This window comes from Lathyrus oleraceus, chromosome 7 (assembly GCF_024323335.1).
Source record: "Lathyrus oleraceus cultivar Zhongwan6 chromosome 7, CAAS_Psat_ZW6_1.0, whole genome shotgun sequence".
Lineage (NCBI taxonomy): Eukaryota > Viridiplantae > Streptophyta > Magnoliopsida > Fabales > Fabaceae > Lathyrus > Lathyrus oleraceus.
The window spans coordinates 178,388,766-178,406,843 of NC_066585.1; the positions used below are offsets into that span (position 1 = coordinate 178,388,766).

At 42.1% G+C, this 18,078-nt stretch overlaps 1 pseudogene; it reads right to left on the reverse strand.

Moving 5' to 3' along the window:
• Positions 1 to 20: 20 nt before the first annotated feature.
• Positions 21 to 1,326, reverse strand: LOC127105837 (NADP-dependent malic enzyme-like; annotated as a pseudogene).
• Positions 1,327 to 18,078: the final 16,752 nt, after the last annotated feature.

The window sequence follows — 18,078 nt, forward strand, 5'->3', positions numbered from 1 at the left end:
TTTTTCCAGAGCCGGTTGGGGCACAGGAAAAACATTCACGATCCTGTAAGAGTACTGGAATAGCCTGCTGTTGGGTTGGAGAGTGCAAGAATGAGAGGTTTCTTATTCAAGGATGCCATGGTTTCAACAACCTCCTTGGTAAATGTCTTTCCTACTCCAGATGATCCAATCAATACGGTTGGCTTGATTGCCTTGACAGCGTCTAGAAGCTCCTTCACGGGTTCATGCTCATGCGCCCAAGGCTTTTTGAAGTGCTGAAGAGATTGCAGACGAGAGCTAACAATAAGACCCTTAGAGTCCACAAACCAGATCTTCTTGCGAGTCTCTTCAACCGGGGCTTTTGTCTGCTTTGAAATCTCAAGAGCTATCAACTCTGCTATACCAGTTCCAGCCTCTCCAGCTCCCAAGAATAAAAATGTGTTGTCAGCTAAGGTTCCTCCGATCAACTTAAGGGAAGCAAGCAATCCTGCTAATACCACAGAAGATGTGCCCTGTATATCATCATTAAAAACAAGATGCGACGAGCTGTATTTATCCAGAAGATCGAACGCGTTATGATTGGCGAAATCTTCGAACTGTACGAGAATTTTCTCGCCGTAGTTCTGCTTAACTGCATGCATAAACTCGTCTAGAAGCTCCGCATATTCCTTCCCGGTTGCTCGCTTCTGTCTCCTAATGCAGTATATAGAGAAAGCTTCCCAACAGGAATTCCCATTCCCTGGGCACCGAGATCTCCTAGTCCTAATATACGTTCACCATCTGTCACAACAATAACTTGAATAGTTTTCTCCGGCCAGTTCTTAAGAACTTCAAGGATCTTGCCTTTCTCCTTCAAACTGATATATAAACCCTGAGGACGCCTATAAATGCTTCCATATTTCTGACATGCTTCTCCAACAGTTGGAGTGTAAACAAACGGTAACAATTCCTCGACATTGTCGATGAGAAGCTTGTAAAACAGCCTCTCATTCCTCTCCTGAAGATCCATCAAGGCTATATACCTATGAAGAGGAACATCATATTGGCGAAGATTATGCATTAATCTCTTTTCCTGAAGATCTTGAGTGTAAACAGCGGGAGGCAAAAGGCCACGAACGTAATGAGCATCTCTTTCTTTCTCAGTGAAAGCAAGACCTTTGTTGTAACATGGATCTCTGAGCAAAGTGCATCCACTAGCCACAGAGAAACTCCATGGTGTGATGAGTTGATCTTCTGTAGCACTATCTTCACCATAGAGATCCTTAACACCACCACCGACAGAACCGTTCACGTAAGCCATATTGTCTCAGATTAATCTTTTTAATTGTTTGTGTGGTGTGTAATGAATGTTATTTTTCCATTGTGTTGCTCACGATTTGTGCGCTTGGCTTATGCTTGCAGGTTGACAAAACATACCGGTTTGAGGTCTGCTGCGAATTCTGTTGTGGTTGAGTGGTGATGGAGAGATTCTGGATGGGACTATCACAAGTAGCCGCGGAGAGGTTGAACGAATTTGCAGTCCAAATGTGACGAGCTCCATTGTAACACCGTCCAACGAGTTTGCAAGTATCTCAAAGTCCATAGTTCCCGGATGAAGTATACAGCCCTCAACCTTCTGAGCTACTAATTGCCATGGAACAATTGCACTGTAACGTTCAACAACGGTAAGCAAACGATGGCTATAGTGTATACTGCGGTTTTATTTTTATGAGGTCTTTTGAATTTTTAGTTTAAGCTTTTTATTGGCTTCAGGTGGGATCAATGCTGAAATCAATTTATCAATTATCTCAATCTCAATGTCATCAAAAGCCAACGGTGCTCAACTATTCGGTAACATCTGAACAGGTTTTGGAGCTAAGTGTACAACCTCCGGCATTATGCACTCTATCACGAAGCAATTGTTGTACTCATTGTGGATGATGTTGCAGGTTTATGAGAATGGATTTGTATCTTTTTTGTTTAGAGTATTTCAAATAGGTCATATCGTAGTGACGTATGTAATGTGACATTGGTATTGTAACTTGGTTGAACATGAAGTGTGATTGAAATTTGAATGTATGGTTTGAATCTGTAACAGAAAAATATACATTGAAACAGCAAGCATTTGATGTTCCACCAAATTTCCACACATCATTAGCCCCAGTTTGTTTCCATTCACTATAGGATTTAAGGACCAATACGCCATTCCCAATCCTCAATGATTTTTCCCCTTGTTCTAGATCAGAAGCTTCAAAGATAGGAATTCCAATTTCCTGAACAGCCACTAGAAAGTTCCTAACATTTTCAAAAATACTGGAATGCCGATGACGGTGCTCCATCAAGGATTAACCCAGAATCAACCGGACTCTCCACAACCTTACATACAACACCAGGTTGAACCTTGTTAATAACATTACAAAGAATGATTTCACTCCTCAAACCAAGCCTAAACTCTTCCTCAGAAGGCTCCGCCGGTAAATCCTTAGCTGCAACAATTCCAACCATTTTCCTCAACCACCCCGCGGCTTCATATCTTCTCAATGCAGCTTCTTCTGATTTTCTAGATTCCAAATCAAGATCTTTGAGACGAGTGCCATGTTGTTGAAGAACATCCTTAATAATAGACGCAACTTTATGAATGAATTTTCAAACATAGAGAGATACAGATTCTATTCTTCTTCATTGTAACCTTTTCCTTAAATCGATCATTTTTCCTTTTACACCTCCTTTTACACAATTTGATCAAACACATGTTTATGGGTGTAAGTTCTTTAACGCAGCCTGACCAGTTATTACACCAAAGTAATAACTGATTTTATCACATGATAAAGGATTCCATGTCTTGCTTGACCAAGGGAGAATAATCACTCTATCTCAAGACAATACGACGAGGCCCAAAGGTTTATGGAATAGCAGGTGATAACAAGTCTCAGCGAAACAAGTCGGTGGATGGATTCATGACCAGATGAAATGATCATGAAAAAAAAAGAATGCAAACGAATGGTTGATGAAAAAATTCAGGGCCAAAATCGGGGTATGACACCAACAAGTATTGTCGAAATTTGTCAAAGGCATAAACCACCTCCAGTAACTCCTTCTCTGTGGTTGCATAATTCATCTGGGCTGTATTCAACACATGGCTAGCATAGTAGATGACGTGGAGGCGTTTGTCTTTTCTTTGCCCCAAGACTGCCCCTACTGCTATATCGCTCGCATCGCACATTATCTCAAAGGGTAGAGACCAATCAGGCGAGATCACTATAGGAGCAGACACCAATTTATTTTTCAGAGTCTCGAAGGCTTCGTTACACTTCTTGTCAAACAGAAACGGAGTATCCTTCACAAGCAAGCTAGTCAAAGGTTTTGCGATCTTGGAGAAATCTTTGATGAACCGCCGATAGAATCCTGCATGCCCCAAGAAACTCCGTATACCTTTCTCGTTCATAGGATGAGGGAGATTAGCGATCACTTCAACTTTTGCCTTGTCAACTTCTATCCCTTGATGGGAAATTTTATGACCTAGTACGATCCCTTCTCTCACCATGAAGTGACACTTTTCCCAATTCAGGATTAGATTGGTTTGTTGACACCTTTCCAGCACAAGTGACAGATTATACAAACAATTTTCGAAGGAAGATCCAAAAACCGAAAAATCATCCATAAACACTTCCATGTGCTTTTCAAGCATATCGGAAAATATGGATGTCATGCACCTCTGAAATGTTGCAGGTGCGTTGCATAACCCAAAGGGCATTCTTCTATACGCAAAGATTCCGTATGGGCATGTGAATGCTGATTTTTCTTGATCCTCCGGTGCCACCGCAATTTGGTTGTACCCTGAGTAACCATCCAGAAAACAGTAGAAATCGTGACCTGCCAATCGTTCTAACATCTGATCGATAAAAGGTAAAGGAAAGTGGTCCTTCCTTGTAGCAGTGTTCAGTCTTCTATAGTCTATGCAAACTCTCCATCCTGTAACAGTACGGGTGGGGATCAACTCATTTTTTTCATTTTTGATCACAGTTGTCCCTCCCTTATTTGGTACCACATGAACTGGGCTCACCCATGAACTGTCAGATATTGGGTAAATTAACCCCGCATCTAAAAGTTTCACGACCTCTTTGCGAACAACTTCTTTCATAGCTGGATTCAGTCTTCTTTGAGGTTGGACGACCGGTTTCTGATCATCCTCCATTAAAATCTTGTGCATACACATTGTCGGGCTGATTCCTTTCAAATCGTCCATCGCCCACCCAATAACACCTTTGTATTTTTTTAAGACTTTGATTAGCTCTCCTTCTGGTGTTTCTCTCAAACCTGAATTAATGATTGCTGGACATTTCTCCTCATTGTCAAGAAAAACATATTTGAGATGTTCCGGTAATTGTTTCAACTCTATCCCCTTTTTTATATCCTGTTTTGATTCTGAAGATGTTTTAGGTCGAAGCTCCTCCCAACGTTGCGGTCGGGAACGAGCCCAAGGCGGTTGTTCCTTTAACATTACTACCACTTCGGCTTCTTCCTCCTCAATTCCTTCAGTATCCTCCACAATAGATAGACTCAAAACTCTCTCCAAGGGTAGCCTGGGTGTCGTAATCTGCATAGATTGAGCAAAAACTATATCTAACACTTCAATACTTTTACTCGCCCCTTCGTCCTCTTTGAATTTCATAGTATCCCTCACATCAATTTTGAGCTTTTCATCGTAAACTTTGAGGGTCATGGTACCTTCTTCAATGTCTATCATGCATCTTCCAGTTTCTAGGAAAGGTCTTCCCAGTATGAGAGGAATCTCCTCATCTTCCGGCATCTCAAGTATCACAAAATCAACCGGAAATACAAATTTATCAATCTTCACCAGGACATCTGTTGCTATACCATATGGTCTCTTCATAGAATAATCCGCAAACTGCAATGTCATGCGAGTATCCTGCACCTCCCCTAACCCAAGTTTTTTGTAAATTGAGAGGGGCATTAGACTCACACTTGCTCCCAAATCTATCAGTGCTTTCTTGAAGGATCTATCTCCAATGCTACAAGGAATAGTGACTACACCTCTATCTTTTTTCTTCATCGGAATTTTTAGGCCCTGCAAAATAGCACTACAAGTTTCAGTTAGCATGACTGGTTCGCTGTTGATCGATCTTTTCTTTGATATGATGTCTTTCATGAATTTGGCGTAGATCGGCATCTGTTCCAGAGCTTCGGCAAAAGGTATGTTGATCTCGAGCTTCTTGAATAATTCTAAGAATTTCTCAAAAAAAAATTCATGGAGATCTTTCTTCTTTGTTCTTGTCGGAAAAGGGAGAATGATCTTTGGTTTTTGTTTCTCTTGCTGGCTTGTCGGCTCGAATAACACTTCTTCAGTCTGTTTTGGCTCTTCTCTAATCTCCAAGTCAACTTCCAACAATCCCTCTTCTTCAACCTGTTCGTCAACTTGTGGTTCCTTAGCCCTTCCTTTTCTGGTGACCATAGCTTTAATGTGACTTTGATCACGGGGATTAACGATTGTCCCACTAGGAAGCGTGCCAGGTGCATGGGAATTTGACGCTAACTGTTGGGCAATTTGACCCATCTGAATTTCAAGATTTTTTATTGATGTTGTGGTGTTCTTCTGATTATTTCGAGTTTCTTCTTGGAATTGGATGTTGTGAGCTGCCATTTTTTCAATTGCGATCTCCCAATCTGCTTTCTTAGGTACCTGTTGTTGCGGCTGCTGATATTGATTTTGATATTGACCCTGTGCCGGTTGTTGCACGTTCCCTCTTTGATCTTTCCATGCAAAGTTGGGATGATTTTTCCACCCCGGGTTGTACGTGTTGAAGTAGGGATTGTTCTGCTTTAAAAATTTTATATCTTCGATTTGTTGCGGTGTTGTAAAACAATGAACAGTATTGTGTGGTCCATTGCAAATGTCACACACTTCACTCAGTGCCTGTTGCACTTGAGCAACTTTCTGAGCACCTATGTTTAATGCTCTCAGTCTTTTCTCTACCTCTGCAGCAACAACTTCTTCAATTTTTACCTGTTTATTTGTTTCAAGCTTCAAGTCAATAACCTCAGATTTGCTTGACACCCTGTCATATAACTCTAAATGCTCGTTCGAAGCAATATCTTCAATTATCTTCTTCATACCGGTGGCTGTTGCAAAGTTAGCTGAACCACCAGCTGCTGAATAAAGGATTTGTCTTGTTTGAATTCGAAGACCATTGACGAACATTTGCATTTGTTCAGTTTCATCCATGTTGTGAGTAGGACAAGCCACCAGGATTCTCTTGAATCGTTTGTAGGCATCTCCTAGTGACTCACCCTCCTTCTGTTTGAAGTTTAGGATCTCATATCTTTTCCGCAATGACACAGATGCGGGAAAATACTCTTGCAAGAATGTTGTTTCCATGTGCTCCCATATAGTGATACTACCAGCAGGTAAGGAATAAAACCACTCTTCAGCCTCATCTGCTAAAGTGAAAGGGAATATACGAAGTCGGACTGCTTCTTCACTATGTCCCGGCATTTTCAGTGTTGTGCTCATGGTTAGAAATCTTTGCAGATGCTTGTTGGCATCTTCATTCACTCTTCCAGAGAAGGACCTTCTTTCGAGTTGGTTAATAGTGCTGGGATGCAGCTGTAATTGTTCCACAGTAACTGGTTGGTTGACAATTGTCATACGACCACCCGGGGTGTTGGTTCCCCCATAGTCACTGAGGAGTCTCTCTGGTGGTGGTGGATTAGCAGCCATGATTTCAGGAACTGTTTCCGTATCTGAATCCGAATTCTCTGAGTGCACTGAAACAACTTCTTCCTCCGTTTTCTCTTCTAATTCCAGTTTCTTTCTCTTAGCTTGTCGGAGTCGGGCGCGAAGGGTTCTTTCTGGATCTGCGTCCAAAGGAAAATCCGCTGAGGCCTTACCTCGCATAAACAAGTTAGACAAAAATTAGAATTGAATAACAAAATTGTCACAAATACTATTTTGGGTGGCAAGCAACAAAAAATTTCAATAGAATAGAACTTAAAATATGTAGTTTGGCAATCCCCGGCAACAGCGCCAAAAACTTGATCGGAAAAATAGCAAGTGTACTATTTTTACCGATGTAGTAATAAGGAGTTTATTTCCAAGTATCGATCTCGAGGATTGCGTAGGAATTACTTATTTTAATTCGATTCTATTAAACAAAAGATAATGGTTAGGTTGTTGTGGAATTTAGAATAGTAACACGAAAATAGTAAAAAGAATTGATTAAGATAAAAGATGCTAGGGTGAGTGGTTGAGTTAGCCGGTTATGAATTTGTCCCGATTTCCTTACTACCTATGATACATTCAATCACCTAACCTCAGAATGTTCTTGCTTAAGTCCTTAAGGAAGAAACTATTAAACTACCAATTCTTACTCAAATGTCCATTCAATTAGTCATCGGTTTTAATCATACAAAATATCAAGGTTTACGGTGATTTATGAAAGGTTCTAGTCCTAGATGATGCATTCATAAACCCAATTGTGTGAAAACCCTACCAATCACAATCCTGTTATTGGAAGTCATAGATTAATTCGTATTTGTCCGATACAAAAACATAATAACATCACACAATTAAATTGAAATATATAACATAGTAGTCAAGAAATCATTGGTTCACATTCATAACATACGATAACATCAGGACCACCCCCTTAGCATCAGGGGGTTTAGCCTCTCATAGGACTTAAAGAATTCATAAAGTAAAGATTAGACATTACAAAGAATTAGGAGAGTTTGATCTTCAATGGTGGCTACCCTTGAATCTCGCCGTCTTCAAATCCGTCGTATTCGCTATCTTCTCCAATGTAAAGCTTTCGTTCGTCCGTTCAAAAGTGCCTTCTTCTTTCTCTTCCGAGCCTTCTTATAGTTTCAGATGACCCTCTTCCAAGTTAAAGGTCCAAACTACCCTTACTGAGCAGAATCGGTTCAAACAGCAAAAATTAGGTTTTCCAAGCTGCGTTCAATCAACACGGCCGTGTGGTGGAACACGGGTGGCCGTGTTGTTCCTCAAGATTAATTTATTTCAGCATTAGTTACAGTAGCATCAACACGGGCCGTGTCCCTGCACACGGGCGCCCGTGTTAATGCACTGTTTTAATCAACACGGCCGTGTGGTGGAACACGGGTGGCCGTGTTGATCTCTGTTTTCTGTTTCAGCTTTTGCCCTGCTTGCCCAATAACACGGCCGTGTGGTGGCACACGGGTGGCCGTGTTGACCTGCTGTTCTGTCATATTTTCGTCCTTCCGCGTGTCCAGAACTTCACCATTCTTGCTTTTAAACCTGGAACAATGACACTACCCAAACGAAGCATAAACGAGATCTTTTTGACATAAATTCGTAATCGAATGTAATGTAATACCAAACCAACAAAACATGATACTTGACTCAAATGCAACTAAAAACAAACATAAATCTTACCAAGGTGATGAAAATATGTCGGATTTGCGGAGGGAATTCAATGGAAATGGTGACCGATCAACGAGCTTCTGAGAATCATAAAGAAAAGCGACTACAAGGTAGTCGATCAGTTGATTCAGATGCCGTCTAAGATATCTATTCTCTCACTCCTGTTGTGCTCAGAGGCACACAGAGAGGCACTTCTGAAAGTCCTAAATGCTGCATATGTGCCTCAGGAGATCTCGGTAAACCAACTGGAAGGGATCGTTGCCAATGTTCATGCAAGCAACGGGTTGGGTTTTACTGATTCTGACTTAACACCAGCTGGACGCAATCATAACAAGGCTTTGCACATCTCGATGGAATGCAAAGACACTGTGCTATCACATGTTCTGGTGGATACAGGTTCCTCTCTCAACGTGCTACCCAAGAGAGCCCTGTCAAGGTTAGAAGTAGAAGGTTTGGTCTTGAGGTCTTCTGATCTCATGGTGAGAGCCTTCGATGGCTCTAAGAGGTCGGTGTTCGGAGAGGTAGAATTGCCAATTCAGATTGGATCACAAACCTTCAACACCGTCTTCTATGTGATGGATATAAGTCCTTCCTATAGTTTCCTGCTGGGTCGTCCTTGGATCCACAATGCTGGGGCAGTCTCCTCAACTCTGCATCAGAAGATCAAATTCCCGGTCAACGGACGAATTATCACCGTCTGTGGTGAGGAGGACATTCTGGTCAGTAACCTGTCTACATTCAAGTATGTAGAGGTAGAAGGTGAAATTCATGAGACCCTGTGTCAGGCCCTTGAGGCAGTTTAAATCAAAGATGCAGCTCCGGTAGAAGAGGTTAAAGCAGATGCCTCTATTTCGTCCTTCAAGCAGGCACAAGCCTTGGTAGATTCAGGTGTTGCTCCCAGTTGGGGACGTCTGTTGGAGTTACCGATGAAGGAAGACAAGTTCGGGATTGGGTATCAGCCAACTCTGACTTCTACAACTTCAACACTTTAGACTCGTCAGGGGCTGATTACTTTCTCCAGTGCTGGCATCATTCAGTATGGTCAGATCTCTGCAATCAACGAAGAAGACGGAGATAGTGATTGCGACATCGACAACTGGGTGCGTCCGAGGGTCCCGGGTGAAGTCATCAACAATTGGTCTTCTGAGGAGATTATCCAAATCACTCTTCTTGAAGAGTAATTTTTCTTGTTTGTTCATGCATGTCCAAGTCTTACGTTCCGCCCAGGGCGTAATGACTCATTATAGGGCTCATCTATGTGAATACCTGCATTTTTTATCATAAATAAAGGACGTCTTTTTGCATTTAAATGTTTTGTTCACTGTCTTTCTATTTTTGCAGTTTTCAAAAAAAAATCAAAAAAATATTTGGCAATGTTTTGTTTAGTTTTCACTCACTATTTACACTCATAAGCACATACCATCACTCATGCAGATGCACATCACCGGATTCTATTGATAACAGTTCTGCTATGGCTCACTTCGACTTTGAAAATCCGATTTTTCAAGCTGAAGAAGAAGGGGATGAAGACTGTGAACTCCCTGAAGAACTTGCCAGACTGTTAAAACAGGAGGAAAGGGTCATTCAACCACATCAAGAGTCTACTGAAGTGATTAATGTCGGCACCGAGGACGCCAAGAGAGAAATCAAGATAGGGGCTGCTTTGGAAGATGATGTGAAGAAGGGGTTGATTGAATTGCTGAAAGAGTATGTTGATATCTTCGCTTGGTCGTGTCAGGACATGCCAGGGCTTGACACAGACATTGTGGTACACCATTTACCTCTCAAAGAGGATTGTCCTCCGGTCAAGCAGAAGCTCAGAAGAACGAGACCAGAGATGGCTGTCAAGATAAAGGAAGAGGTGCAAAAATAGTTGGATGCAGGGTTTCTAGCGATCACCAATTATCCGCCATGGGTTGCAAATATCGTTCCCGTACCTAAGAAGGATGGAAAGGTACGGATGTGTGTTGACTACCGGGATCTGAACAGAGCTAGCCCTAAAGATGATTTCCCATTACCTCACATCGATGTTTTGGTGGATAACACGACTCAGTTCTCGGTATTCTCCTTCATGGATGGCTTTTCTGGCTATAATCAGATTAAGATGGCACCAGAAGACATGGAGAAGACGACTTTCATAACCCCATGGAGCACCTTCTACTACAAGGTGATGCCGTTTGGTCTGAAAAACGTTGGGGCAACATATCAACGAGCTATGGTAACTCTTTTCCATGATATGATTCATCATGAAATCGAGGTTTATGTTGATGATATGATTGCAAATCTCAGACAGAAGAAGAACATTTGGTGAATCTGCGGAAACTGTTTGAGCGTTTGAGGAAATTCAAGCTGAGGCTTAATCCGAACAAGTGTACTTTCAGGGTGAGATCTGGAAAACTGTTGGGTTTTATTGTTAGCGAAAAATGGATTGAGGTGGATCCTGATAAAGTGAAAGCGATACAAGAAATGCCTGAGCCAAGAACAGAAAAACAAGTCCGTGGTTTCTTAGGAAGGTTGAATTACATTGCAAGGTTCATCTCTCACCTAACAGCCACGTGTGAGCCAATTTTCAAGTTGTTGAGAAAAGATCAGGCTATCAGGTGAAAAGATCAGCCTATCCTTATGCCTCCAGTCCCAGGGAGACCCCTGATTATGTACTTGACAGTACTCGATAATTCCATGGGTTGTGTTCTCGGCCAATATGACGAGACAGGTAGGAAAGAGCATGCCATCTACTACCTGAGTAAGAAATTCACAGATTGCGAGTCGAGATACTCAATGCTTGAGAAGACATGTTGTGCACTTGCATGGGCTGCTAAGCGATTGAGACAATACATGCTGACTCACACAACCTTACTGATCTCCAAGATGGATCCAGTCAAATACATATTTGAGAAGCCAACTCTCACCGGAAGGGTTGCTCGTTGGAAAATGGTACGGACAGAGTACGACATCTAGTATACATCCCAGAAAGCCATCAAGGGGAGTATTCTGTCAGACTATCTTGCTCAACAGCCGATTGAAGACTATGAGCCGATGAAGTTTGATTTTCCAGATGAAGACATCTGTTCCTCAAGATGAAAGACTATGAAGAGCCAGTTGTTGAAGAGGGACCTGGTCCAGATGAAAAGTGGACTTTGATGTTTGATGGGGCCGTCAATGCCAAAGGAAGTGGAATTGGTGTTGTCATTACCACTCCAAAAGGTGCCCACATGCCTTTCACCGCTCGTTTGACTTTCGAGTGCACCAATAATGAAGCTGAGTATGAAGCCTGTATCTTGGGTATCGAGCAAGCCATTGATTTGAGAATCAAGACTCTGGGCATCTACGGAGATTCAACTCTAGTGATCAATCAAGTAAATGGTGATTGGAATACTCTCCAGCCTAATCTAGTCCCCTACAGAGATTACACGAGAAGACTGTTGACTTTCTTCACAACAGTAAAGCTGTATCATATACCTCGTGATGAGAACCAGATGGAAGACGCTCTTGCCGCTCTATCTTTCATGATCAAGGTGATTCGGTGGAACCATGCTCCCAGGATCGATGTTATGCGCCTTGATAGGGACGCGTATGTGTTTGCTGCTGAACTGGTAATCGATGATAAGCCCTGGTATCATGACATCAAGTGCTTTCTGAAGAATCAAGAGTACCCTGCAGGGGCATCCAACAATGACAGAAAGACTTTGAGAAGATTGGCAGGCAGTTTCTTCTTGAACAAAGACGGTGTGCTGTATAAGAGGAACTTCGACATGGTTTTGCTCAGATGCGTGGATAGACACGAAGCAGACATGTTAATGCAGGAAGTTCATGAAGGCTCCTTCGGTACTCATGCCGGCGGACATGCAATGGCTAAGAAATTGTTGAGAGCAGGTTATTACTGGATGACCATGGAATCTGATTGTTTCAAATATGCTCGGAAGTGCCATAAATGCCAGATTTATGCTGATAAGGTGCATGTGCCGCCAAATCCTCTGAATGTGATGTCTTCGCCGTGGCCGTTTGCTATGTGGGGCATTGATATGATTGGAAAGATTGAGCCGACTGCTTCCAATGGGCATCACTTCATCCTTGTTGCCATCGACTATTTCACCAAGTGGGTCGAAGCCGCGTCATTTGCGAAGGTCACCCGACATGTGGTTTCTCGGTTCATCAAGAAAGAAATCATTTGTCGTTATGGGGTTACCGAAAGAATGATTACTAATAATGATTCTAATCTCAATAACAAAATGATGAAGGAGTTGTGTGAGAACTTCAACATTCAGCATCACAATTCTTCCCCTTATCGTCCTAAGATGAATGGTGTTGTTGAGGCAGTAAATAAGAACATAAAGAAGATTATGCAGAAGATGGTCGTTACGTACAGAGATTGGCATGAGATGCTACCCTTCGCCTTGCATGGGTACCGTACTTCAGTATTTACATCGACCGGGGCAACCCCTTACTCCCTTGTGTATGGTATGGAAGCAATTCTACCTGTTGAAGTGGAGATTCCTTCTCTAAGAGTCCTGTTGGATGTCAAGTTAGACAAAACTGAATGGATTCGAACAAGGTTCAACGAGTTGAGTCTTATCAAAGAGAAGCGAATGGCAGCCATTTGTCATGGGCAGTTGTATCAGAGTCGGATGAAGAGAGCCTTTGATCAGAAAGTGCGTCCTCGGTGCTTCCAAGTTGGAGATTTGGTGTTGAAAAGGATCCTTCCTCCTAAGACAGATCACAGGGGCAAGTGGACTCCTAACTATGATGGACCATATATTGTCACCAAGATTTTTGATGGTGGGGCCTTAATGCTTGCAACTATGGATGGTGAGGACTTGACTTTCCCTATGAACTCAGATGCAGTTAAAAAATACTTCGCATAAAATAGACCCTCTGGACGATAAAAAAGAATAGTCCAGGCAAAAATGGGCATCCCGGCGAACCAAGAAAATGAAAAAAGCTTCAGGCAAAAGTTAGGGATTAAAAAATGAAAAGATAGTACACCCGGTAAGTTGAAAACCTGAAAAAGGGTAACTTAGGCAAAAAAATGGGTATCCCGGTGGATTGAAAACCCGAAAGGGAGATCCAGGAAAAAGTTAGGGATTAAGCGAATGACTGCGTTCTGAGTAGTTCTGAATCTCATCTCATGTTGATAACTGGAAACTTTCGAAGGATAGGAAATGGTCCAATCACCTTTTTCAGAAAGCTGGTCACCTGGAGGATCTTGAAGACGAGCGAGTCATAGCAGAATTGGAACCCGATAGAAATCCATTTCACATTGCCATTAGATTAATTTCTGTCTTTTATCTTTTGTGCAATTGCCTCTTTCCAGGGATTGCTTCCTGATGTAAATGCCTATTCAGAGGCCATTCAATCAATAAAATCATGTTATTCAGCACATCTCTTAGTTTATTTTCATTTTACTGTTTTGTTTGCAAAAATGACGTCCGATTTTTTTTGGTAAACATTGCATCATGAAACATAAGAGCTTTACAGGTACACGCTCAATAAACATTTAAAATTGCTGTAAATTTTAAGTGCTTTGGATCGTCTATTCAGAACAGGTACACTCGGGGCATTTCCTTAAGGTACCCGGCAGATGATCGCGGATGTTTCTCTTCAACAGTTGGTATCTGGTATCTTACCCCTGCAGAGCTGATCCGAGCATTGGATTCTTCAATCCCCAACAGTTTCTCACTACTTTGCTTCCCCAAGCATGTGTTTCAGACTATACACTCCCCAGTAGAGTTGACAATGCCAGATTGCATATCCCCAGCGGAGTTGACAGTGCCAGACTGTATCTTCCCAGCAGAAGTAGCTGCTCCTCAGAGTTCGATGCCAGATCGATGATCTCAACGCCAGACCCACGGTCTCTTTCCTTGAAGCAGAATCTCGGTACCGTATCGGAGTTTGCTTCCCCGGTTGAGGCGTCTCTCTTGCAGATTATGGTTGCCAGAACCACCGTCGCTTCCCTCAGCAGCAAGCTTCCAGTGCCATTCTTTTCCCAGTCAGAGTCTCGGTATTTTGTTATTGCCAGAACACCGCGTGGACGGTAATCTCCCCACAGAGTTCAGAGCTGTGCATCTCCAACAGTAGTTCTAGGGTCCAGAAGATTGTAATCATTTTCCCGGCAGGACTCCTTGCCTCGGCTTGGAATTCTCCCCAGCATTTCGCATCCCTACATGTAGAATCATATTGCATTGCATCCTCCCAAATCGCGTAGCATTTCCATTTTCATGAAGCATTACGCCATTGAAAAATTCAAACATACGCATGTGAAGCATAAAACATTCTCGGTATCCCAAGTGATAAACCAGAAGCTTATTTCCAGTACTCAAACTGAAGGTTGTTCATGATTTATTATCCCCAGCATAGGTCGTTGGCCCACGTGCCGCCTCAATTATCATTTTCCCTATTTCTGCCGATGCTGGCAGGCATGAAAGGTTTTCCAGTATTCAGACCGAAGTGACATTCAGGCCAATTTTTCCGGTATTCAGACTGAAGTGGCATTCAGGCCAGTTTCCGGTATTCAGACCGAAGTGGCATTCATGCCAGTTTCCGGTATTCAGACCGAAGTGGCATCCAGGCCAATTTTCCGATATTCAGATCGAAGAAGTTTCCGACGTTCAAGTCGATGCAACTTGCGGCATTCAGGCCAATTTTTCGGTATTCAAACCGAAGTGGCATTCAGGCCAGTTTTCCGATGTTCAGATCGAAGAAGTTTCCAACATTCAGGTCGATGCAACTTGTGACGTTCAGGCCAAGTTTTTGGTATTCAGACCGAAGTGGCATTTAGGCCAGTTTTCCGATGTTCAGATCGAAGAAGTTTCCGACATTCAGATCGATGCAACTTGTGGCATTCAGGCCAGTTTTCCGGTATTCAGACCGAAGTGGAATTCAGGCCAGTTTCCCGGTGTTCAGACCGATGTTTGATAATCTAGTACCTTTCGATGTTCAGATCAAAGTCATTTCCAGTATTCAGACTGATGAGTGGCGTTCAGGCCATGGTTATTTCTGTGTTACCATTTATTTTGGTATTTAGGCTAACATTCTTTTTTGGTGTTCAGACCGACTCTCACCGTACCAGACGGATTCTTTTTCAAGACCACCTCTTTGCCGATTCTGACAGGCATTGTTACTTCGTTTTTTACTTCAGTGTAAATTTTCAGGTTTTTATTGTATTCAATCACTTGATACTTTGAAAGTGCGAAAGCCGTTGCTATCTCCCTTTCGGGTCTCAAGTTGATTGAATAGGGGAAGTTGTAATACCCCAAAATTTACCCTTCATTTTTCCCTAGGAACATGGGATTGTGTCTTACATTTCAATAGCATCATACTAGGTCATACTCATTGCAAACTGCATTAGTGACTTGGAAATCAGGGTTTGATTGACCACTCCTTAACCAGAGGGAGCCCACACAAAGCAAGATTGAGATTTGGACTTCATTCTCCAAATGTACAAGTCTCAAGGGTCTTAAGGTGGTCCAGGTATCCTATTGTGGTCTATAGTTCATCAGTGAAAGATCCAGAGCTACCAGAGTGTGCATCTGGATTTAATCAGAAATTAGGGTTTCATGGCTACTTGCAACAGGAAAGGTTTGGTTGGAAGTGAAGGAGCTCATTCATGTCATGATTAAATAGGCATCTTGGCCTAGGAAGATTCACAACTATCTCAGAAAGATCCATTGGCAATCAGTGCAATCAGTTCCTGATCATTTTGCCCTAAAATTAGGGTTTGGTATAAAATTGGTTTATTTCTGATTCCTTGGGTTAAACTCATGTCCATGGCCCTCCATATGTCCACAAGAGTCTACATATAAAAAATCAGCTCTTTATTTGAGCCAGAGGTGCTTCAATTGATCAATGGAATTAGGAATCAGACAGTTTGGGAAAAGTCAACTGTGGGGCCAGAAAAGTCAACTCCTGACATTTTGAAAGTGGAATCTCAAAATTCATGCCTAAGGGAGCCTACATGTGAAATTTTATCAAGGTTGGATCATGGATTCATCATTTAATCAGGAGTTGAAAAAGTTACTAAATTTGGAAATAGTTGACTTTCCATTTAAGGCAAGTTTTCATGATTGTTGCACCCACTTTAAGCCCATTTTCCATCAAGATTCAAGCTCTATTTGAAAATATCTCCAACATGAAAGTTGTTCCTCTTGTTCCAAGATTTCTAGAGATATAAAGTTTGTTTCATTTGGATTAAAATTTTTGAGAAAGTTATGCTTGGTCAAAGTGAGACATTATTTTAGAACACTTAGAAAATTTTCTAAGCCCAAAATCTTCAAGATTTGTCAAGACTTATGGGCCAGTTTTCTTGCACTTCAAGGCATATTTTGAAAATACTTTCTTCATGACAATTGTACCTTGCCATGTCCTCTTTCACACCCTTTTGGAATCATCCCATTTGGATCATTGGTTTGAGAGATGCACTCATCTAAAATTGGCATCATGAGCTGAATTTTTAGGCAGCATTTAGGCCAAACTGGCCCAGCCATTTTGCAGATGTTGAGACACAATTTTATGGCCATTTTTCACCTCTTTCCACTCATCATTTCAACTTGTGTTCAACATGAAAGATGTTAAGCTCCATGCACTCTTCCTACTGTTTGCATTGCCTTGCCATTTGGTTATGTATTCATCAAGATACAAGGTCTCAAAGTCACCCGGTTGGATTGTTTTCTTGCCAGACCAAGACAACCAATAAAGCTGCAAAATCGACCAACCCTCTTTCGTTACCTCGTTTGGTCATTTTCTTTTGTTTCACTCACTTAAGTTTTGCCACAATTAGAGCTTGCTTTCACCACCTCACTTTTGGCACATGTTGCACATAATCAAACAAATCACTTTTGCAAGCCCATTAAGAATGTTGGATCCATCATATTTAAAGCTTCAAAACCCTAATCTGAAGTAGTGGAGGCTGGTATTTTCGAGCAAAGTAGGCAAGGCAAGCAAAAGATCCACTTCATTCCCTTTCCATTTTCACAAGTTCTTGAAGTTTCAAAGCACCAAGAGCATCTTCCTTCTCTTTCCATTCCTCCAATACCAAGAGGTAGTGGACCTTGCATCCACTAGGTAAACATTTTACTCACTCTCTTCCATGGCCTTGCTCATTTCATGCTCATCCATACTTGTTCATTACTCTTTTTTCATGTTCCCCATGCTTAGTTCATGATTATTTTTCCATTATGCCATGCTTGTTTCATGCTTATTTTCCATGTTAGTACCATGCCATGATTGTTAGTAAAGCCCTCAACATGAGGCATGTTCATTAAGCTTGAGTTTGTGTTGTGGAATTTTTGTTGTATCCGAGTTCATGAGGGTGCCTTGCTGTTCACTTTTCTTCATGTTCAAGTCACTACTCCGAAGTGGCTACCTCAACAGTGCCTGCTGCCACCGCCCACTTCGCTCCTAGTATGCCAGCTGGATTCCCTTGGGGAATGCCATCTAACTTCGTGCCAGAGGGTTTCGCCTCCACTCTTGCTTCTATGCCGGCATCTAGCCCGGTCCTATCTGTGCCACCTCCCGTTGTGCACACTCTTCTGCGTGTAGAAGACACCATTTATCATTCGGAGCCATCTGAGGGCCCGGACGTATATGAGAAAATGGATGAGATGAAAGATCAATTTCTTGAGCTGCGCAAGGAGTTGAAAACTTTGAGAGGTAAAGACCTTTTTGGGAAGAGTGTTGTTGAACCGTGCTTGGTGCCCAACGTA